Source organism: Hirundo rustica, chromosome Z (assembly GCF_015227805.2).
Source record: "Hirundo rustica isolate bHirRus1 chromosome Z, bHirRus1.pri.v3, whole genome shotgun sequence".
Classification (NCBI taxonomy): Eukaryota; Metazoa; Chordata; class Aves; order Passeriformes; family Hirundinidae; genus Hirundo; species Hirundo rustica.
In genome coordinates this window covers 17850704-17875211 of record NC_053488.1, presented here as the reverse complement: position 1 = coordinate 17875211, position 24508 = coordinate 17850704, and positions in this window count along the sequence as shown.

Genomic DNA, 24508 nt, shown 5'->3' with positions numbered 1-24508 from the left:
ATCTGCTGATTGTTACAAGAGATGGTGCCTGAGTGGGAATTTCTATCCCCAAAATCCTTCTGACCTTCTACAGCATGCTCACAGACTTTTACTTGAAAGCCTGGTTCCTAGCTTCCCCATGTGTTTACTCTGCCTTTCAAGGCCCTTTGCTTCACTCTATGTTACTCTGTGCTGTGCTTACATTAATGAATGTGTGAACTACTTCCTCTGAGGGGTGGATACCTTTACTAATCCATGCCTCTGAAAAGGTCAGATGTGGAAAAAGTTACAGAAATAAAAAGCCTTACCATCACTTCAGATCCACGCTGCTTGTGTAGCAAAGTTAATGGAACAACATGCCTGGAGAAGCTGGAGATTGAGGGGGAACTGTTTTAGAAAACCAGCTGCAGGTAAGTAGGTATGTTCGTCTGGGACCAGTAATCCCACATATCATTTCGATGCCTTCAGCAAACTTTTCACTGACATATGTTACAGAACTCCTTTCCAGGTGTTATGGGCCAGGGTCTGGTTTTAAACGCTTGGCAATGGCAAGGTAGCTCTTGTCAAAGATATTGGAGATGTCTTGTTTTATGAAGTTCAGACACAGAGGAAGATTTCTCCTGGAAGATTTGAGCCAAAAAAAGCACTCTGCTGCTGCAGTGTCTAGCCCAGGTAATATTATTATATGTTGCTGAAGCACTGAGTGCTATATGCAGACAATTAGCGCTGTCAGGAAGCACTCCCTGACCTTTCTAAGCTGCAGGTGAACCTACACGGGAATGATCTCCTCTTGATACACCATCACCTTTCTTCCAGGGTCCCACCCCTGTGCCTGCAGCCATCTCTGAGTACAAGGCAGCAGCTGGTTAAAAGTGCAGAGGAACAGTACATGATTGTTTAGGACAGGAAGTTGCAATATCCACTTGCAAGAATGTAATTGCTTTGGGGCTGGAACAGGGCCAGGACGGTTGATTCCAGCTGGTTGGAACAGCTGCAGCTCTGAAGGCAGCCAAATCTGGGCCTGCAGCACGGAGGGGAGAGGGGAGAAATGGAGCTTGCCAGCAACCTTCTGAACTCAGAGGTGTGCAGGGGACAGTCCTGCCCAGGTGCCTCCTCCTCCCCGCTCCACTGTGTGGCCCATGGGGAAGTCTGCAGAGGAATTGGCCAGAGACTGTAGCCAGCCACAACCCAGGACTTCTGGCATTCAGAGGCTCCACAGAATTTTGCCTGGACTGCAGCTAGCCATGCTGTCTGTCTGTTTGTGTCCATCCTCCCATTCCCTTTTGTTCAGCTTCTTCAAGTCTGAGTCACTGTCCTGTTATCTCTTTGCCTACCATATTTTACAGCATCTTTCTTCCTTTCATTGCCTAAACCTCTGACCAATCCCCCACTCCAGTATCCAGGAGGTACTGCTTTATGTTCATTGTGCTTTCCAAGGGTTTGTGTGTTTCTCACCACTAGGTCTCTGTTCAATAAACTGCTTCAGTGGAGCCAGTCTGCTGCTCCCTGGGTGTGGCACCTGGCACAAGCCCCATTCTCCACTGGTCCTTAAAGAGAAAAGATGATTACCAGTAGCAGTGAACTTTGTTAGCATTGTGATACTGTCTTGTGAATCCTACTTTAAATGGAGCATGCTCTCTTAAATACACCCCCAAACCTAACTGTTTGGTCAAAGAATTTTGCTCTTTCTAAAAGAGGGGATTCCACCTGAATCCAACATACAGATTAAAGACAACTGCAAAAACAGATTATTTTTTAACTTAAAACCCTACTTGAAAACCTTAGAGAAAAGATATACTAAAACAGGTATAATGCCACTCTAACACAACAGTAGCTTGATTTTGAGGCTGAACTATGAAATTACAATTGCATACTCAGAACCTTCCCAGGTTTTTTTCACCTGCACTTAGATTTTCCAGGGTTGGTTTTGCAAATAGAGTCGTGTGACTTCTGAGAGTGGCAAGTCTGCCGAACTGTCTAATGCTGTCTGCCACATGCAATCATGGAAATAAAAATGCTTTTCCTTTAGAAAAATCTCCTGGAGGCTCCTTGTGCACTTTCCACCACCTTGCTGTGTGCTTGGAAAGGCTAGGTTCACAGGATTATTTCTTCCTCCTAGAAGGGCCAAGTCTTCAGTTGGCTCATGAAGTTGCTGTAAGGGCAGGCCCTTTACCCTTTGACTCTCTTGAAGTATGTTGGGGAGCTGGATACACCAGACTGTTTCTTAATACTCATGTTTTTAAATTCACCAGTCTTGATGAAAAACACTTTGATCTTACCCAGCTACCTTAGCCTGGTTTAAATTAAAGGAGAGTTTTGGGAAATATGCCAGAAGTACTTACAGCATCCAATGTAGGCAACACAGTTACAAATGTTTATAAAAGAGGTAAACGAAGAAATTACAGAAAGAGAACACTTAATCTAATCACAGCAAGCTCATATCTCACAGAATCTTTTGGGTTTCGCCTGACTTGTCATTGCCCCGAAAACCTTGCAGGTTTTTTCTGTCTTTTGCATCTGCAGCCTGGAGAGAACATTTCAGGGCCAGCTTGGTACTGATTGAAGGGTTCAGCTCCCTCGTGATGACTTTTTTTCCCTGTCATTCTTCCTTTCACCTCCAAGCAGAGCCAACTTAATGATGTGTCCTCCATGGGCCTGATACTGCTTGGAGGGGAGCTGTGGCCTCAGAGCTTTCCTTTGGTGTCAGAGCTGGCAGTGTCTATGTTTCTGTGGTTCACAGTTTTCACCCTCCATGCCTTTGAACTTTCTGCCAAATTCTATAGTAATAAATGCACTTGTTCTGAATTCATGAACGGGCTCAGTGACAAGAGTGATGTCTAGCTCCTGACTGAGACTAAGCATAGGGATAACCAACCACATGGAGAAACAAGGGTTATGACACACTTGGCCACACCTAATTTAACCCTTAGAAGGTGCTCTGGCATCTTTTAATCAGATTAGGAGTGAATTTTTTTCTGTCAAACAAGCTCTATGGTGTGGTTTTTTATAAATGACAGGCTGCATTTGGAGAGAATTATTTTTCAATGAATTTAGGGATGGACATCTGAAAGTACAAGGCTGAGTAAGATAAGGGACAAGGCAATAGAAAAGGTAGTGTTGTGCTGGCTTGAGAGCTGATATAAACAGAAAGCTTTCTTTTCATACCTGGGTATCATCAAGAGATTCTGTGACAGGCTTGAACATGGAGGGACAGAGCCCTCATGTAAGCATCCTGGAAAATTCATTGCAACACCCTTGGGGTGAGGTATTGGATCATCCTGTGTGCTGCCGTGAGGCAGCTGCATTGAATATCATGAAAATCATCAACAAGAATATACAGGACCTTTTAAAACCTGCTTTTCAAATCCACAGTCAAATAGAATGATTTTACTGTTAGTTGTATTTGTCTAATATATATTAGTACACATAAGAAATCAAGATAAAGAAAAAGCTTGGCTCGCTCATGGTTTTAATGTATATTCTGGGAGATATTTTATAATTTTTTCAACTTCTTGAGTATTTGGTAAAAATGTCCATTGATACCTCATTGCCCAGATCTCATTCTGATATTCTTTGCCATATGCCCTGACACCTCACTCAGGAGCTGGGACTGACCTTATGTGGGGTAAAGTTGTGACTTGTTTTCCAAATACAAGGCTGCATCCCTCTTATCCTCTGCTGTAAGATTTGAACATAAAATATCTCTCTTCTCAGTTCGAGTGAGAGAGGAATTTTTTCTATGGCTGTTAGCATTGACTGACTTCAATTACTCATTTAAAGAAGTTTGTAGAAATGACCTGGTAACATGATGTGCCCTACTGGATATCTATGACAGCACAATTTTTAGAAGAGTGCAGAGCATCTATTTGAAAGGATGGAGCCCAATTTTTAGTTTTAGAATAGAATATTTTTCCATTTTTTAATAAAATGTAGACATATTGCTGCTCAGAAGAACATGCAACTACAGACAATATAGAGAAAATGCACTACAGTGTTGAATTTATGTGCATGAAGTTCAACTACTGCTTCTTCAAAGGTTTGACTACTGCTGTTTCTGAAGCTCCAGCACTTCTTGAAAGCATCAGAGAGTGTGCCTTCTGTGGCCGCCTCTTGTCCCTCACTGTGACTTCCTAACACAGGCAAAATTAGTGGGAACATGGAGGTAACTCACATCACTTCTCCCTTAGCGTTGAACAGTCAGTAATTATTAAACTGAATCTTGACCTTTTACATGCAAATAAAAATGCAAATAAACAGTAGAGATTCATAAGATCAAACCATTTTCTTTAACTTTATTCAGTATTAAAGCCAAAATTCAGTCCAGCCTACTTTGTATATTTAGTTTCAGGGATTATTGAGGGACTGCTCTTTGTGAAAACTAATGCAAATGAATGATACTTTGGCTTTTAAAATTACTGCAAAAAGCACGTTAGATTCCAGTCAGTGGTAATGATTTGGAATTAGTCCTTCAATGGACACATAAAAGTTTGTCTAAGTGGTTAGGAGAAAGCCTTCACAATTTGTATTTAACACTAAATACAAGCTTTTAAATGATCTCTTTACACATGTAATTCAAAGTACTTCACAAACTAGTTGAAGGTCAAACATTAATTACTGAAGAAATTTTGCCTAAAACATGAGCCAGCTTGTTCTGGAGGCTATGCAAATAGTCAGGGAGGAGCAACAGAGGGTGTGGGGAATGAGCTGCTGAGGCATGGTAGTATTGTGAAACCTCAGCTGCAGGGCACAAGGACTGTATGGGCACAGGAAGAAATAAGGCCTAACTGAATCATTGTGAAATGTGCACTACTTAAAATTCGCCTTATAAATCTCTTTCTTTTGGATACCGTGCAATATTGTGATGGTGACATAATAGCTTTAAAAAAGATCTGTTTCAATCCAGAATACCAGAACTATGGGATGGAGATAGCTTCAGAACATACTGTAATAATAAACACCTAAAGCACATGTATTTACCTGAGAAACACTTTCACTTCAAAAGAGTCACTGTAACATTTTTGGAATTCATTGAACATGTGCACACAGAAAGTACAGTAAAAAGGTATTCAAGTAGATTCTTTGGCTTAGAAGGAATGCCATAAAATGTTATTTTAGGTCTCATTGTTCAACCAGAGTGATGCAGTTGCTCTGTGAACATCTCTGAAATTCCTCCCTGTGAACATAGTTAACTAGGGACTGACTTTCTACAGTTCTTAAGAGAAAATCCCAGCATTAAATACTTGTTTGCCATTTACCAGTCAGTTTTCTTCTAGTCTAAAACTTTCTTCTAGTCCATTTTTTCAGTAATGGATGTAGTCTTGTTGTTTGCTATTTAGCAGTCCATTTTCTATTAGTCTAAAACTTTCTTCTAGTCCATTTTTTCAATAATGGATGTAGTCTGTTGACAGTTGGGTTCTGTCAAGGGCTCCTACAATATGTTACAGAAAACCTGTCTGCTGGCATCTCTTTATCATGATGTTTATCGTCTCTTTATCTAGCTGTCCCTCTACAGCTAGAAGGAAAACAGTTAATGCAATAAATCTGTAAAAACAGAGATTTCATGTAAATGGCTCCCATAAAGCAATAGGTTCTAAATCTACCAAGGGTTATTCGCAGATGTGCCATTTGTTTCTTTGACTCCATAACTGTGTGCAAGCCAGAAAGAGAAATAGATGCTACCACCAAAAAAGCAACGTCTAATCAAAAGTGGTAGCTGGGGAGGAGAAGGGGAACCTGGAAACACGCTTTCCTGATGCTATGCCTGCCAAGCTTTGTTTCACAACCCCCACTCCTTCCTTTTGTGGAGACTAGTCTACAGCACAGCCCCACAAACCCTCTGCTCCTCTGGGGAGATGTGTCACTGTCTGCCACGACCTGGCCTGGTGCTACCAGTTGGGGTCAGAGCCAGGCAGTGGACCCTTAGACATTGTACTCTAATGAGGCTCTGGCAGTATGTGACCTATTGTGCTTGAGGACATGAATGTTCCCTCTCCAAATGAAAGGCTTTGCCTGACCCTCTTATCTGTTCCAAGAGTGAATCTCATGTGGAAGTTTTCTGTCAACTCTGATGCTGCTGAGGGATGGGGTGTCAGGAGGCTGGTAATGTGCTGGAGGTCTGAGCTGCCAAGGGCTCAAGAGAATTTACTGAATTGAAGACCAAAATCAGCTGCAGTCAATGAGAGACTTGCATTGACTCTAGAGCTTTTTGGATCAGGTTCCAAATGATTAATTCTTCATAAACAAAGGGGAAAAAAGAGATTCCAAGGAGTCAGGCCTGGAAGAAAGACAAAATTTAGTCCTATAACTGTCGTACTCTCTATAAACTGAGTTACATGGTTATATAGCTTCTAATTATCTTGTAATCTTCAGCATTGTGTGAATATTAATATTTACATGACTGCCGTGTGCTACAGTTCTGTGAGTACTTGCACTTCCAAGAAATGCCTGTTCAAGAGTGAAACAAAAAATAACTCACATGGAAGAATAAAGTTTGGCCTCTAGGATCAACTTCCAAGCACATTACTGAAATTCCAGAGTTGAGTATGATATAAACTTTAAAAATGCTGACTGGGAAAGGAGGAAGGAAGGGAGAAGAGATGACAGTGAAAAAGAAGATGAGAGTGGAGCAGGACAAGGACCTTGAGTTCAGTAACACTCATTTGCAGTTTTCCACTGAACATTTTTAACATAGTCAGGTTTAATTCTGTGTTGTTAAAACAACAAGGGCATGGCCAGACAAAGGTAAGCCTCATCGACTCTCCTATTAGGTGGATGTGTTTCTTCTCAAGTCTACTCTAACCTTTATGTATGTGCTTTTTTTGTTACACAATCATCATGACCATAATTCGTCTCCTTGTACATTGATCCCAGACTTGTGGGACTCCTAGGAAAGGAAGCAGAGGTGCTCATTTGATGATCCTTGTGGGTCCCTTCCAACTCAGAACATTCTGTGACTCTGTGATTCATTTTGCTGGCTGTTGGTGAATGAAAGGTTGTCTTGGAAGGCTCTTGTCTGTCATTGAGCTCTTGTCTGCTGGGTGACACCAGCATTCTGCCAGCAAGGCTCTGTTCCCATGGTGTGCAAAGCCTGTGTGCCAAGTGCACTTTGCCTGTGTGTGGGGGACAGTTGTTCCTTTGTGCAACACAGCAGCAGGTTTGAACATAGTTTGAAATACATGTTCATGACACTCTGGGTTCTGGTGCATAACTGATCAATGCAGCTTGAAGGTAACTCCCTTCTCCTCTCTTAATGTTTCATGGAGTACAAACTGTATGAAAGCAAATATGTGAGGCAGGGTTCTTCACAAATGGGTGAGAAGACTGCTGACATCAAGCTGATACTCACACAGATGCCATCATTATTTTTACATTAGGCAACTGAAGTTCTTGAGTTGTTATAAGGGTGAAACATGGCAGTGTGTATTGCCATTCAATCTAGAGGAAGTGGCAAGGGAAGAGACTTCCATGCAGACATGACGTTGCATCTAACAGTGCCATGGGAACCAAATTCACATGGGAAACCTCTTGTGGGAATCAGACATAGTTTCCTTTCAAGAGCTCCAAATGTGCATCTCTTTTTTTGGCCACTGGAGCCACACAAAATCTTTATGGGCAGTCTGCAAAGGGTTTTCAGCTGTGGCTGTTTGTGATGGTACCCAGAGATTATTTGTTTTGTGGTCTCTTTATCCTCCCTAGGGCTGGAGCAAATTAGAGCTTGCAATGACCAGCCATATTGGAATTGACAGTCATCTGACAATGACAGAGAGCAATGAAACATTATATATAACAGGCTGTGGATGCAATTTAACACCTATCCAAGAAATACATTTCTTGTCCAGAAGTCCAAGGCTTGTCTATCTGCCTTAACATTCTTTAAAAGAAATATTTAGAAATCCTGGCATAGTGCTCAGCAGAACAAGCAAAGGCTAAGGTGGAAAAAAACCTCAGACTGAACACTATCACATTACAAAACATTTGTTTGGGACTAGCAGCTTAAAGAAGTTCTTACTGACCAATCTTAATAACATACAGACAGCAGTAATTTTACATAGTGGACCTGTCATGTAGAATTTGCGTTATCAATCAGAAAATCACAGCTGAGCAGAACAGGGTCAGTTCAGTTGCCTCTTGATTTGAAATTGCTCCACTTTCTTCTGAAGTGAGATGAGTGCTCATAGAGCAGTTATTTTGTCTTAGCTGGGAAGCCACAATGGACAGCTGGAACATAGCTTAGGCAGCCAAGCTGTCTTGCAAGTGATCCTGTGATCCTGTGGTTTGCCACTGCACATGAGCACCTTGCCATTAACAGTGCAGTTGAACAGAGAGCTTAAATACTCCACAAGGTGATAACTTCCCAAGGTGCCTGAAAATATGACCTCGCTCAAGGCAGGAGTTTTGAGTGATGAATAGCCACTGGGTCTGAGGCACAGAACTGGCCTCTTCCCAAGCCAATGTGAACATGCTCCTTATCAGTGGGGTTTGACAGGAATACAGCCCAGTGTCTGTTCCCTGGTCTGACTGCACAAACTCTCTAGACAGAAGGCTCAGCTCTCTTATGGAAGGCTCAGCTGCAGAAGAGCAGATGAGCTAAAAATGGTGGACAAATGCTGACCTACTAGTGGATAACGTTCTTATTGTTCTCCCAGTTTCCTTTCTCTGACCTGCCAGGTACACATGTCTGTGACAAGCAAAACAAACTATATAGGTAATCAGTGAATGGTTATTTCACACAATAGGAGTGGTTAATTAACACATAATGGCTATCTTGAAACCTGGAACATCACCCAGGACAGATAGACTCTGGTCTGCTGCAGACATGGGTGTATTTCCTTTTATTTCAGTTAGGACACATGGTATCCTGATTATACACTTAGAGAGAAAGCAGGAGACCATTCTTCTGACATTGGCCAATGTACATGAATTTTTATGCTGTAAATGCTCCCAGTTGCAATGTCTTTCATCTCCTGTCCTCCCTGGGAAATATCTTCAGTGAAACTATCCATGTCTAGTGCTGTCCTAAGCCATCTACAGCATAATGGTTGAGAACAAAACTCTAAGGCACAAGGGGATGAGCCCAGAGTGAAATCTTAGCGGGGAATGATTCTTTCTTGAAGGTGGTCTGGGGGTGCCTTTCAAAATACAGTGGAGTTTTCTCCTTCTAAATGTTGCAGTGCTGTTTTGTATCATTGGTAAAGGCATATTCATTTTTACCCTAGAGGGTAGACTTTCATTTTTTTAATTGCAACAGTTTCATATGCTGTAGAGAGTCTGATTTTTAACATATGTTCCCTGGAATATCAGTCGGAATGAATTACACTCCTTTAAGAAAGTCACTTAACCCAGTAGAGGATATTTGTTTTTATGCTAGTTGTTTGGAAATGTTAACACTCAAATGATCTCGAGTAACCTTTGAAGTTAACCCTGGCTTGGAGATCGATTGCTGAAATTAGCACCTTGGTTGTTTTTGCTTTAGTCTGTCTGCTTGAGATCTCTATAACATGTGAGTTGATTGTTTTACAACTTGGAGGTTATCTTTGACATCTAAAGGGGCAAAACACTTCATTTTCTTCTCTTCCCATTGAGATTTAGAAGTAGAGAATGTCTCAGTCATGAGAGTCTCCAAAATTTCTCTGTCTGACAAACGGAATTACTCAATTTTGATTCAAACAGCCAGGACAGATATTTCGGTCTTATGTAGGAGATGTGGAGGAGTCCCTGAAGCATGAAGGTTGTAGGTTGTTTCACACTCATTATCATCAGTAGGTTGTCGTAGAAGTTGGCATAAGAGAAAAGTCTAGTGAGTTGTGGTGCCTCTGTACTAGACTGGCTAACACAAGGCACCAGCAAGGCTGCTGTTTTCAGGCAACACCTTGAGCCGTGGAAATCAGACCTCTTTATGGAGTCTCGAGGCACCTACAGTCATCAGTCACTTAAATAAAATCCTGACTCTTGTTTGTATAAGGCTTAAAGGATACTGCAAGGTTATTTTCTTCCTTGCTCACTGGTCTCAGAATAGATTATGCTTCTAAGGAGCTCAGTCTCATGGAAAAGCAAGTAATTTGATGTGTTTCAGATTGTCACTCAGAAAATTCACAAAAACAGGCCAAGAAGGATTTTTACCTCTCTCAAATGTTTTTTCCCCTTTTGCTAAGATTATTTGCAGATCTTGATGAAGTTTCTACAAGAAGATGTAACACACACATTCCTCAGTGTGAAATATACATTAAGGAACTTGGAGTGTGAAATATTTCCCAAATATATAAAATAATGTTCCACAAGCTACATCCACTATCTCATTCTATGAGATGGTGGCAACCTGTGTGTATCAAAAAGATTCATCAAGAACCCTTTATTTGGAATGCAGCAGGGGAATGAATGTAACAGGAAAACAACTCTGTGATAATTACAAAATATTTCAAAAACATCAGCACTAAAACCTTTCCAGAACACAAATGGTTACATTCCAAAGGATGTCCAAACTGCTTGAGATAACCAGAGGATACATCTACATTTCTGACAAGTTAGCAGTGTCAGAAAATCACCACAAATCCTTCTTTATGAGGCCTGAAACCCAAAATAAAACCTGAAGAGGTTATCAAACCAATGGACTTTATGTCGTCTGAGAGCAGAAGGGAATTCCAATTATTATTCTATAGTAATATGAGAGCTTTTAAGTTTCTGCTGAAATTTTTGGAGTTTATTGCTAGTGACAGCAACTACTTTAGTTCTTCTGTGACTGTCTTGAATTTTGTCTTTGGCAACTCTTAAGGGAAAAGAATCCGTGACTTACTGGAAAGCTCTCATGAAGGGCTCTCTTAGAGACTTTCTACTGTACACTAACACTACGATTTTTGGAGGGCAGTTTTGTAGAACTGCTTGCCTTCTCATCTTCCGGGTCTTAGGAAGTCTCTGGAATGAAGAAGGTTGTTGTTCTGATGTGGAAAAAAGAGTTCTGAACAGAAGGAAATGTGGCCAGCTCAGGCAATGCCAGAAGCTTAGGATTCTGCCCCAGGATGTGTAATTAATCACTGGAACTCTTGTCCTCAGGTTGTCATAGAAACAAAATAAACTGGATAATCTGAAACAATTGTATTAGCTGACATTATATAGAAATTTTAAAAGGGAAATAAGGTCTCAAAAAGGGAAATGCTAGTCCATAAATGGATAAGAAAGAAGTTTTTCCAGTGATGGGGTCTCCACAGAAAGGATTTCTTGCACCTGAATGCTGACGCTTGTCACCAAGAATTGAGCAGGATGATTCACAGAATCAAAACCTTACTCTATGTGTTGTGCTGGTGTGCTTATACACAGCCTGTACCAAATGTAGTTTGGTATTGTTGGACAAAACTTTCGCACAGGACAGATCTAGCTAACACCAGACCAAAGCCTCAGAAATCTTAAAAAAATAGGGAAAATTATTCTCATGTTTCAAACATTCTGAATTGTTCTTTGACTGTAAATATACTTTGCTGGGACTTAAACTAACATGGAAAAGTTTTGCTGAATAAGGGTTTGAAGAATGTTAAACTACCAGCTGGTTCTAATTTGAATTCTTGTCTTAATTAGTCATTTGATTTTGACACATCTAAAACATGTACTCTCTTGGAATAAGCTTTCTCTTTCTTCTGACTAGCCTGTTTCTCAGTCCTCCTCCACAATTTAACCTGCTCTTCAAACAGCAGTATTAGTGCAAGAAAGATGAGTGCTCTGCCCTTGTCAAGACTGAACTCTGTAATTTTCTTTCCCCCTGAATCATCTGTTACAAGGATGTGAATCCAGGAAATTATTTTTAAAATATTATCTCTGTGATAGAAAATGGCATCTTTGATGTGGGTGACCCATTAAAAAATACATTCTGCTGGTAGATGTTGAGCCTTTCATTAAAGTTTAATCGTGACTTCATTATAAAGACATAAAAATAATTTATTTTAACTTAAATGTCATAGATGGTTAAGAGTTGGAAAAGTAGCTGACATTTCAATAGTCACACGTAACTATTCCTGAAGAATAAAGCTCCAATATTTTCTTTTGCAACTCTGCACTTTTTTGTGGTGTAAATTCTGTTTCCAGCTCTCCAAAACTCTGCACATACCCATTGTTTTGGAGCCAATACAGGAATTGCATGGTCCCTCAGGATCAGAGAGTCTGTGCCCTGTTCTCTTGCTACCCCCATGAGAATCCCGTGTAATTATTTCTTAGTTTCTTTTCATTGTTTTTGTGACTTTTGAGTTCTTGAAGGCAATCAAAAGGATGGGATTTGTTCTAAATTTAGATGAAGCTATTCACGAGCACAAGGTATAGGAGAGATGGAACCAGCCTCTAGCAGCTTTCCTGAACCATGACTTTAAAAAATCACAGCGCATCATGGATCCATCTTCTTTAATAAATTCAGGATGACCACACGTTAATTCCTGCCAGCTCATCTCACAGAATTTAAACAATCCCTTTTTGTCTTAAGCATGCAACTTCTGTTGCAACTCAGGTCCACGTGTCTGAAGGACACTGGTGAAACTCTCCAAATAAAATGGAATTCACTATTCCTACACAGATTTTTGAGAGGGTTAATTGCAACTGCTGTTTCAACTAAACTCCCAGAACCAATTTCAAGGAGATATTTCTGTGTTACCAGGTATGTGCAAACAGTAGGCTGAGGAGACCATGGCTGAGTTTCCAATACTGTGTGGTCTTTCCTGTCTTACATGACCTCTTTTGCAGACACCTGTTCAGTTTCACTCAGTAAATGCTCTGTGTGAAGTATATGGTTGCAATTCATTACTATGTTGACTTCAGATGAGTAAATTGAACTGCACTGCAAATAAATTTTATCCATTGTTTAGTTTTTGAAAACTTCACTCCTCTTTTATTGAGCACAAAATTTGCAAGGTTGCAGGAGCTCCAGAAAGAGCAGAGCCTGGGATCTCTTACATTGTCAAATGACTAGGATCCTGCAGTTGTGAGACAGCTTAATAATATACACATTTTCAAAAAAATCCATTTGTAATTTGTTTATCATCAGTTGGTCTCTAATCCAATTTGACTGAGTCTTAAGTGAAACTCCTTAGTATTTCCTTATCTCCATCAGCCTTGGACTTTTAGCCTATGTTGACAAATTTAAACAGAGAGGCAAGAAAGAGAAATAGTTTAGTTAGATTAATTCAACAAGTAAGAATAGGACAAAGATATTATTTTCTTCAGTATTTTTAATTTATAGCCATATGACCAGGAATAAAACCTAGGTTTCACTAATAAACTCATCTGGAGTACATGTGTAAGATGTTAAAAAGAAGTATGCTGGACTTTGGCAGCACATCTGTCCTAAATAGTCAAGAAACAGACTAGAAGTTGCTTTTTATTCCTTTCACAACAAAAACTTTAATATTAGAGTCTAAGGAAGAGAAAGAGGAGGGAAAAAGCACAAACCAACCCACCCCAACAGCACAATCTTCAAAACTTTTACCTGTATAAATGAGTTAAATTTCTATTGTGATTTGTGATACCAAAATCCAGAGTAACAGTCAGAATATAAATAATTTTAAACATCCTTTTCCCTTCAAAGAGAGTGACAGCATGATTTCCACAAAGTCACCTCCCAATTCACCATTTGAAGTAAAACTGTGTTCATCAGATACATGGGTACTGACAGCTGCCCTACATAATTTCAAAGAAATTGCCTCCCCCCCCGCCCTTTTCTTTTCTTTTTCTTTTTCTTTTTCTTTTTCTTTTTCTTTTTCTTTTTCTTTTCCTTTTCTTTTTCTTTTTCTTTTTCTTTTTCTTTTTCTTTTCCTGACAAATTAATTATTTTTATACACTTGGAATAATAAGATTTGCTCAATCCTGGGAAAAGAATGAATCCACTAGTGTGAAAAAGGCATCCACATTAAAAGACAGAAGTTTAGTGAAATCAGATTACATTTCTTTCGTCCTTTCTTACTCTAGTGGATTTAATTGACCCAAATCTGTGCAAGCTGCAATGTATTCTGATGGACTTCCACTGACAAAAATATTTTTTATGAAAATCTAATACTCCTTTTTGGATTTCTGTTAATGTTTGGTATATAATGCTTTTTATTTCTACTAATACATCTAGTGTTTTTATCATATGAGTTCTGTAGTGCTGGCTCTAGTAATGCACCCCAGTAAAGAGGAGTTACAATAGGAGATTTGTTTTATCCAGGATGGAAAATTTTACTTTTTCACATAATTTTAGAAATTTTTAATCCACAAAAGTTTGACAAAATTACATGGGAATTCTGGAAAAAAAGGAGAATGCAAATTATAAGGATATGATTCACTGAAACATGTATTAAAATGTTGAAAAACTTAGCTTCATATAAAGGCTGTTTTAGAGCCTGACTGATCACTCTGTGGGTCACTGAGCCACCAGTTTTCCTTTGTCCCAGCCTAGTCCTAGGTGTGCCACCACGTTTTGGGCACAGGAGAGATGTTTGGGGGACTCTTCCATCCTACTTGTTCTTAAGATCAGGTTTTAGTGCAGAGATCTGAATACTGTGAGTACTTGCAAAGCAGCCTATTGGGTCCCTGTGTTGGAAGATGAATTAGGAGGAAATCACTGTGCTTTTACCTCATCCTTTGTGAAAATTGAGATGGTTGCCACTGTGCTTCCCACAAGGTGAGGGAAACCAGGTATTTTTTGGGATGGAGCAAAAATTTTTGAATGGACAAAACCATTAAAACATGAAAGCACATGTAAGACTGCAGTTACCTCTTAGCTTCTAGCTCCTCAAAGTTGAATGTTAAAGACTTTGTCTTTGATGGATGCAGACTTCAATTAAGGTTTCCTTCTAACAGGTGTTCTGAGTTAGGGATGTCTTGGGAATAGCTGCTAGTAAACCTCAATAACATGCTGTAAAAAACTGGGTATAATTTTGTAACATCTGGTAGCAGCCACCTGATCTCTGACTTCTGCTGCTGATTTGTCCACATTGAGACAATTTCTATCACAGACATCTCTCACATTTCTTCTCAAGACTGAGTTCTTTGCAGACTGCATCAACAGCAAGTACCTTAAAGGCAAACACATTACATAGAAAGTACAATGTCTTTCAGGTCTCTACAAGCTCTACTCATGCTTAACATCTAACAAATCAGAGTGTGTTATGCATATTGCTACAAGTACATGAACACTTTTGGACAGGGTGCTGAACATGAATTTATTTCTCAACCAGTTTTGTTTCTTTTGTTTTAGTTGCAAGAAAACTCTCTCCCCCCACCCCCACCCCCCCAGCGCCGGCTTTTAGACGGGACAAAACAGTATGAGAAGTCACCCGCAACATCTGCTAAAATCTAGATAAACATCTCAGTGACTCAGGCTACTTCTGCCCTGTCTGCCAGGCCTCTACTGCCACCCACTGTGGTTTGCAGAAGAGAAGCTCCAGGTGTGCTGTCAGCTGGAAGTCTTTTGTATCTGTCATGCAGACAAATTGCCAAATGAATCACCAAACAATGTGATTTACTCAATATGTAGAATTTTGCAATGGGAGAATTGTTTTCCTATAAACAAATCTTCAAATCTTTTAAAGGGCTATTTCCATTCAAAAGTGTTGCTGAATAATACTGATCAAATCCTGGAGAAACAGAATTTAAAAACTTCTCAACTGAGTTGAATGATGATCTCTGGAAATACAGAATAACTGGGGTCATATTTTTCTTACATTAGTCCCTGAACTAGCATAGGCACATTTGAAAATGTCACATGATGATAAACTCCCATCTGTTGTCTTTTCTCCATAGAGAGCTGATGTATGCCATTGTTCTTGGCTGTGGTGCAGCTCAGGGGTTTCCAACTTGAACCATCACATTTGCATAATTTTTAAAAATCATTCATGTCTGAAAGTACTTGAATTATTACCTTAATTACTTAATTTTTACCCCATCAGTTGATCCCAGACCGTTCTTCAAAAGCAGGATCAGGTTTGTTACTGTCTGGAGGCTGCCTGCACCCCACAGAGGCAGAAGGCACTCATCATCCTGTCTGCAGTGAGCTCGGGCATGGCACCTTCTCTCAGGAGCAGGTCTCTTCAGGCTGTTCTCACAGCAACTTTCCCAAACAATAAATTTCTCTGATATGAAGCAGAACTAAGCAAATTTTATTATTGTATGTCACTAGAACATACCAAAATGGTTTTAATGATGAATCAGTTAAGAAAATCCTTCACCTTGTCCTTTGAGTGTCCCATCTCCCATGTAGTGTTTGGGTTTACGAGCTTTTTAAAGGCTCCAGTGGTAACTGTCATGAGCAGAGTCTTATATGCAGACAAAGAAAATGTAGGCAGGAGGAGGTCACTGACGTGCTGGGAAAATCTGCCGTCTCCTCACACAGGGCAGTACAAAAATAGTATCCTAACTGGTCCTATTAACTCTTTAAGGTCCTTATTCCATCTCTTGCACATGGGCTTGGGCTGCCTTTGGTGACATCACATTTTCCCCTTGAACACCCCATAAATGTGTGATCTGTTGTCTCATGGATTTTGGCATGTTTAGTTGCTCACTGACGTGCAACACTAGGTAAGAGCTGTCTTAGATGTTACCAGGGGAAGACAGGCTCTGAAATATTAATGCTGAACATCATTTGGCGGTTGATACAGACCCACAATTTGACTGGGATTCAACTTAGGCAAATGTGTCCCTGCCATCAGGAGGAAGAGCTGCCCCAGGCCATGCAAGGTGGGAGTATCACACTGCAGGCTTTCCCCAGGAGGACCTGGAAGAAGTGGGTCCTGCCCTGCAGTGCCTTGCTAGGCTGCTCCACAAAGGATGAATGGCTTCTCTGAGGACTAGTCATAGGGGAAGCTGTCCAAACAAAGTGGATGTACACTCCAAGGCTCTGCTGTGTCTAGCTGATAGTTCTGGTGCTGCTGATGGCCTACACCTGTCTTTCATTTTCAGCATGAAAGTATTTTGCTATAAAAGATGCCTTCAGAAGTACCTGAGTTTCAGCTGATGGTTTGATGAAAGCAAAACCTTTTCCTCCTGACTGCTCTGAGGGTACAAGAGAAACACCAAGCTCTGCTATGACTTAGGTCATTTCAGATAAGGTGTACAGAACTTTGGTTGTTTCCTCTTGTGAATCTCTTCCATTTGGCATTATTATAATATAGGGAAGAGAGGCCCACATTTCCTCTTGGTGGGAGCAGGGACTTTGATTTGTCATATAATCATATGTTATATAGATGACATAAAATGTATGTCATATATAATAATAATATAGGGAAGAGAGGGTCACATATTCTCTTGGTAGAAGCAGGGACTTTGATTTGTGAGTGAAGACAGTTGTAAAACCAAAGAATTACGAGGTAAAATTTAGATCACAGATTAAAGTTTTCTGGTGTAAGTCATGGAAAATCTTGCCGGTCATCCTAGCTGTATCCCCTTCAGCTTCCACAGCTCAAAGCAAGAAAAGGACTCTGTCCAAACAGAAAGGATGTGATCACACATTTCTCAGATTGCTGCTAACAACAGTTTTATTAAACAACAGATACGTTTTACAGTGCAAAGCAGAAATGGGCATGCTGAACTCAGAGTATGAAGGTCATTTATGTGAAAAATGTATGGTAAATACTTATTGATAAGTTGCAGGCAACAACAGTCAAGAGTGAAAAGCTCTACGTGCTACTAGCACAAAGCAGAGTTTTCAATCCAGTGACAGTTCTGTTTTGAAACCCCTCAGGGTCAATACTGCAAGTGTGTCCTCATATGCCCAGGATTCATATGTCTTTCTCCATCTGGCTCTTCTCTCAAAACAGTTTTATATTGTTCTACTGACTGCAATGCGTATATCATCCTGCTCAGATCTCCAGGAGAGTAAAACTGAGTCAACAGAGCTGAAGATGAAAGTAGTAAAATTTTGAGTGATACCAGGCGACAGGAAAGCATCTTCAAATGAGCATTTTAAAGGGAATTAGGGAAAAAGTTTAGGCAAAGAGGAAAACATTAGGGCAGAAAAAAATAAATAGTGCTTTTGAAGATATAGAATTCAGTCAGTACAGAGAAATGTAAAAATAAATCCTTAAATGTAATTATGCAGAGTAAAAATGAAAGTGCTTTTGGTTTACAAGTTCTAGGTAGTAAGAGGTAGGAATTTTTTTTTATCTAGGATTGCTAGTGGTTTGCTAGACATAACTGTTAAAAAGGTCCATTACTGATCATTTTAAAAGCTGAATGGGTTTTTTGGATATGTGTGTTATCCCAGAAATTGATTCCGTGTGAGTGGTATGTGAGTGACATTTTACTGATTCCAGTCCTAGCTGTGTGTGTGACATGGTCTGTCACTGCTTTTTCACCTTTCTGCACTGGAGCTGTTTGTTCTGGCTTAAAGCTTACAGAGAATTTAAGATGTGTCATGTAACAAGACAGCAAAAGTGGAAAGGGGCCATAAAAGCCAGTGGAATCTTTGTCATATTTGTCTAATATAACTATGAAACATTGGGATACAGCTCTGCTGTACTCTGTCTACATACATTAAATAGGGTATGTTGAATGCTGATGTTTAAAAGAAAAGAACTTTTCTCCAATGAGGCATAGCCCAAATGGCCCAAGAGACAGAATTTCTTGTATTCTTCCGGCTGAAACTCAGTTGCTGTGTTTTAAGGGCCAGATCACCAGCCATGACATCGCTATTTTGCCTGTGTGTGAGCAGACTTGGCAGGGCCAGGTGGTGATGTGCAAACCCTAATGGACAAAGGTTAAGGGCTTCAATGGAGAAGGGCACCAGAGAGTCTTTCCTTGAGAATCAGACTGCCACAAGTCTGAGAAGGAATTTCTCTTCAGTTTGATGGATTATCAATAATTGGTCATAAGTGAGTGTGCTCTTTGGGTTTCTCTTCCCTTCCGTAAGCTGTCTGGTTTTAATGAAAGGATATTTATTCTCTATTAGCCCTTTGGGGTGCCTGTCTCCCTGTTTCTTTTTTGCAGATACCTCTCACAACTGTTTTATTGTGCTCTCCTTGGGGAGTTCCTCAAGACAGGGCACATACCTGTCCTACAAAGAAAAGGTTGTACATAGGAGTTCCACACAGTGCTGTCACGATGCCGCAGAAACAGACCCTTGTATTTCTTCATCCTTTTCTGTGATAAGGAAAATTCTATTTGACTTTTGTGGCAGTGGTGCTTGTGTTCTCACTGCCTCCCACTTGAGCATAGCAATTCTTGATCGGGTACAGCATCAAATTGCAGCGGGGTTAGCATGTGGTAACAAGAATGATGCTGGGGTGCCTGAAGGAGGGAGAGCATTGCTCTAATTTTAAATCACTGAACTGGCAGCTTCATCTTAGATCAGCTTACCCAGACTCAAAAGATATTGCTATGATCTATTTAACTGAAATTAACCTTCACTGATACGAGGTAATTACATTCCAGTGGCAAAGTTCTGTTAATCAGTCCCCGTGTGACACTGTCCTTAGGTTTAGAAGCATTACTTTCAAGCTGTGAGAACAGATTTTTAAACCCAGCTTTGGGACTTCCTGAGTCCCAGCCAGCCTGTGGGCAGCTGAGCGTGTGTGCTGCGCAGTTTTTTTAATCCAATATGTTTTACTATGAGATAATTTTGCAGAGCAAGCTGAGTCTAATCTGTGACCAATCTTACCTGGTTCCTGGGCACTCTTGCTCTTAGGAGGGAAGAGTAAGGTAAGAAGCCTCCTGATGTGTCCTCTTCCTGTGTGCAGTGAAGGTCTCACCTCCCACAATCTCTTTTCTGTCTCTATAGGGACAGCACTAGCATGGCTCCGCAGGCCTGCTTTAAAAGAATGCAGGAAGAGACTGGGAAGAGCCCGTGCTAGGGACACCTATTTCTGGAAAAGGGCTGAAAGCCATCAAAGCAATTCATATTTATGGGTCATCAAGGAGGACAGAAATAGGAAGCTGCCTTGTTCATGTCCTCATTTAACAATGACTTATGGACATGGGAGAGGAAATTGTTATTGAATGGCAACAGCAGATGCCAAGTCAGGTTACTCTGCTCTCTGAATAGGTTAAATCCAGTGGATACCATCAGAGGGTGTAAGAGTGTCCTAGAGAAGAGATATGTGTATGAGAAGGGTGAGCAGTTCTGCTTCTCAGCCCCTTTCCCATAAGCCTCTGTAAAGAGACCTTCCTATGGAGTGGTATTAGGACATGAGGATGTCTGGTCACCTGAGAGAAATCTTACGGGTTTGAGGAATCAGCCCTTTTTACTGATATTTAACTCTATCTAAACATTCAATACTTCACATTTAGGCAGTCATCTGAGGAAAGAGGTGAGTTAGGACCCACGTGTAAAATCCACAACAGTTCCTTGTTTTATTTTAATGGTTTTTACAGACTGGTGATTATTGTGAAGATACTTTGGGACTGAACCTTTTCTTACCTTTGTAAAAGCTGACATTGATCTTTTTCCTTCTTTTAATGTGCTGTGACAATCTGCAAACAACTGTTTTCTTTATGTGGCCTTAGAGTCTGTGTGGAAGATTTGTTGTTGTGCCTTGTTCTCTGACTCTCATCATCAGTGGTATTAAATTTGTTGAGGGCTAGGTGCAACAAACTCTACTGTACACTTATGGGAAGGCCCTGCCTGACTGTAAGGGAAGGTGAGAAGGAAAAAAAAAACCGTTAAGTATTATCTATTTAAATTTAAGCACTGCTGAGTTGCTAAGCCAACTCCAGTTCACCTCCATGCCCAACACTTCCCATCAGACCTTACAGGTACTGGTGGTGGTTAGTGCTTCACAAGGTTCTCTCTCGGGTATTTCAAAACACTTGCTCTTCTATTTGTGCTTTCTTGGGAGCCCCCTCCCTTGCCGCCACCAGCCCCCCAACAAAGCAGGTCTGAGAAAATCTGCTTCTGCGTGTCTTGGTCCAGGTTCAACTTATGTCCAGGAAGAGCTCATCATTTTGTGTGCCTCAGCCCTTATATAGAGGAAAGCAGCTTACTGGAGTCAAGGCCAATAACCAGAAGGCTTTATTTCTACTGAAATAGAAGCAATATGAGAAAAGATCAGACTTTGTTTATTCAGGGTAGAGAAAAGATCCAGTTATGGCCGAGACATAAGGCAGTAGGATATACAGATCTAAATGTAATGCTACTAAGGTGCTTCTAGGAGTGGAGAGCTGCCAGGCATCCTGATTGCATTCTAGTGTCTAAACCAAACAGAACAGAAAAGTGCCTCTGTGCTTTAATGACCTTTCTGGGATCACATTCTAGTCCCATTAATTTGGGTCTTGAATTTTTTTTTTATCTCTTGAGAAAATGTTTAAATGTTAAAGTTCATCATGAGTCTTGGATGTATTTCTGAACCATCCTCAAAGGCCTCCAAAGCACTCACACCTGTCTGTTGATGCTGACTTGCTACAAACCTTATTTTGTATGAGGTCTCAAAAATTACCTGGTTTGAGCAGCCTGCTGATGTTCCCCATAAAAAAGAAAAGCCTTAGGAATCCCAAGACCCTGGAGAAACAGTAGAACTGTTGCTCTTGTAGGACACAATTCCTATGTTCTTAGCTTAGTTTATGCATTGATTCATTGGACGACCTTGGAGAAAGTGTACTGGAACAAGGATTGACTTAATCTGGCTGGTGATTAACTCATCTCAGCCTTGTACTGGTAAAAGAAAGGCTTCTGTGTGAAAGAAAAGCCCCCACCAAGGCTTTAATTCAGCTCTTTTCATGCTTGTTGGGCTTTGCTCTGCATTTTCTTTTACAAAAACAATTCCATCTTTTATGGATGAGAGGAGTGGAGTTTGTCAGAACAGTGTGATAGAACAGAGAGGCTTCCATTTGCCAAAGATTAAATCCAACACTGATGGGAAAATCTAAATGAATCTTCTCCAAACATTTCTGATCCATGCTGCAATATAATTTGAAACCCGAAATATCAGCATGTTCATCTCCATGCTTGTTCATAAAAGACTACCCCAAAAGACCACATCCCTTACTCTCAATTATGAAAGAAATATCTGGTAGCTCTTTTCTTCACCATGTTTTGATAGTGAGCTTGGAGAGTGCTTGCACTGGAAAACTGCCCAGAGAGCATTTTATTGGTCACATTCAATTTTAAAATGGTTTATATCTCCCTAAACCCTAGGTTCACAGTATTTAATACTACTAATGGGATGGTAAGATTGCCAAGCTTTTATCAGCATGGAGATATCAGAATGGAAATAGTAAAATGACACATTAATCTTTGAGTTCTCAACATGTCACCATAGAAACACTCGCTGCCCATTATCTAAGTGTTACAAAAATACCAAGTTGTTAATAACAGATACATTGGAAGAGCAGTAGAAATGCTGGCGAATGAATATTGTCATTGGTCCAATCCTCCCTTTCCTTATTCATTTTCAGTCACAACCTGGACTTGCAGGCAGCTCTATCTGCCTCCCATGGAGAAAGGTAATTTCCATGTTGTCTTCAAAGGAAAGATAAGAGACAGATTGTTTTTTGGTGGGTTTTTTTTGGTTGTTTGGTTTTTTTTTTTTTAAAATAAGTGGGACTAAATATTCTTATGCATGATAGTTGGTCTGTGAAGATAGCCGAGCTCTCATTGGCTTCACTGTCACAAGGTGACAGTGTCACTTCGGGCCCTGACATTTATTGCAAACCAGGTTAGAGCCTTAAGGGTAAGGTGGAAATCAAATAGCAGGCAGCTTGTGATTTGTAGGGCTGTGATTTAACAAATAGCACCGTTTCTAGGCTTTCCCCTCTCCCTGCTCCAGATCCTGACCACACCCATAACATATTCCCAAGGGAAAGAATTAGAAAATGGAAGAATTGCTCATTTGACATTTCTGGCCAATGTCTTTGTCTGGTGAGTGGAGGGTTAGCATCAGGAGCATTTGCACCTTTGCCTCTCAAACTGCTTCCCAAAGTCTTTATTGGGTAAATGAAGTTTAGTTAACTGTCATCTCATTAAACAACCTTCTTCCCTCTGGGTAGTGAAGGAACTGGATCTAAGTAACACATTTGTGAAGGTGTGTCCACTTTCTACTACAAGCAAAAATAATTGGTCTTTTTGTACTATTCAAATCTAAAGTGTGGGGGGGTTTTGTTTTTGTTTTTTTTAAAATTTTTGACTGGGGGAGGTGAATAAGTTATTTGACAGCAAATCTTTTTGAATCTATTAGGATGATAATCTTTCCTGAGAAAGAAGGCTCTTCTGGTACATTCTCTGGCATACTCAGAAAGAGGAAGCATGAACACCTCAGCTGGCTTTGTTTGTTCTTTCAGTGAAGGAAGGAACTTTCAGCCTCTAGTAGAAAAGAAGAAGAAACAAGTGTTAACCAGCAGGGCTTAACCCATCCCCCTTGCTTGGACCGATATTTATGCTGCAAAGAGTAGTGCATCACACGGGCTGAGGGTTCTGAGCAGAAGCAGCATCTTATCCATGCTACCAGTGTTTTCCAAAGGCTCTTTGTAAGCAATGGAACTGCTGCTTTATAACTTGTCCTCATGGAAGTGGTGATGGTTTTATTTGTGGAATAGGCAACGGGGCAAAACAGAGATTCTCTCTTTTAATCCAAATGTCCTAAGACATAGAGAGCATATGAGGCCAAATGTGGGTTTTGCCTGTCTTAATACGCAGCTGTAACCTCTCCCTCATGAAGAAGGGGTTTGGTGTTAACATGTACATACACAAGCTCACAGTCCTCTGGTATGGCCCTCTAATAGTACAGGTGGCCCATCTCTTCCAAAATCAGATCCCCCACACAAAATGCATGTTTAAGACAAACTTTCTCTGTGAGGCACTTATCTTAAGCTCCACAGAGGCTTTGCAGGTATGTCAGAAATAACCAGAGCTCACATAGCTGCAAGGAAAATAAAAAGCTCTGTTTATTCACTTAGTGATCTGGCTGTTTGTGTCATCCGCAATGGCAGACAAAATGTCAGCACCTCTGTTTAACTTACGTTTGCACTTTTTACAGACCTGATATCCTTATGTATAACTAATACCTGGTGTATATCTTATGAAGGGTTTGGAGGCATGTCTGAAAATTGCAATAGCAGTTCTGTAAGAAGTCGGTCGATGCTTGAGCACTTTACCATACAGGGGCTGTTTCACCAACTATGTGTACAGATAGTAATGCTTCTTTGGGAGCATTTTAGAACAACAGAAAAGCCCAAACTACCAGCCTTGCAGATTCTTTGAAGTTACTTGCCCAGAGCATTTTATTCAACCAGAATAAACACTGTGCACTAGTGATGACCTAGTGGAGCACACTGCAGGGGAAATCATTAATGCCCACACATTTGTTCCCTTGGTCACCATGGCCTAAGAATAAAAAGTCATCTGTGGTGATGCATGTGCACTTTGCAGGGATTAGCACATCTGTATATTTCCATTTTTTAATAAAATGTCAGCAACATGAATGTTACAGCACTTGTGATGATTACTGTATTGTATATCTGCTAAAAACTAATGATGCAAGTAATTTCTAAAGTTCAAACACTTTCTTCATTTCCTAAAGCTCAAAGTTAGAACACTTCTGGTAACTGAATGCAAATTTCTGAATTGAATTAGGAAAGGTTTCTTTCATTCTGTAAG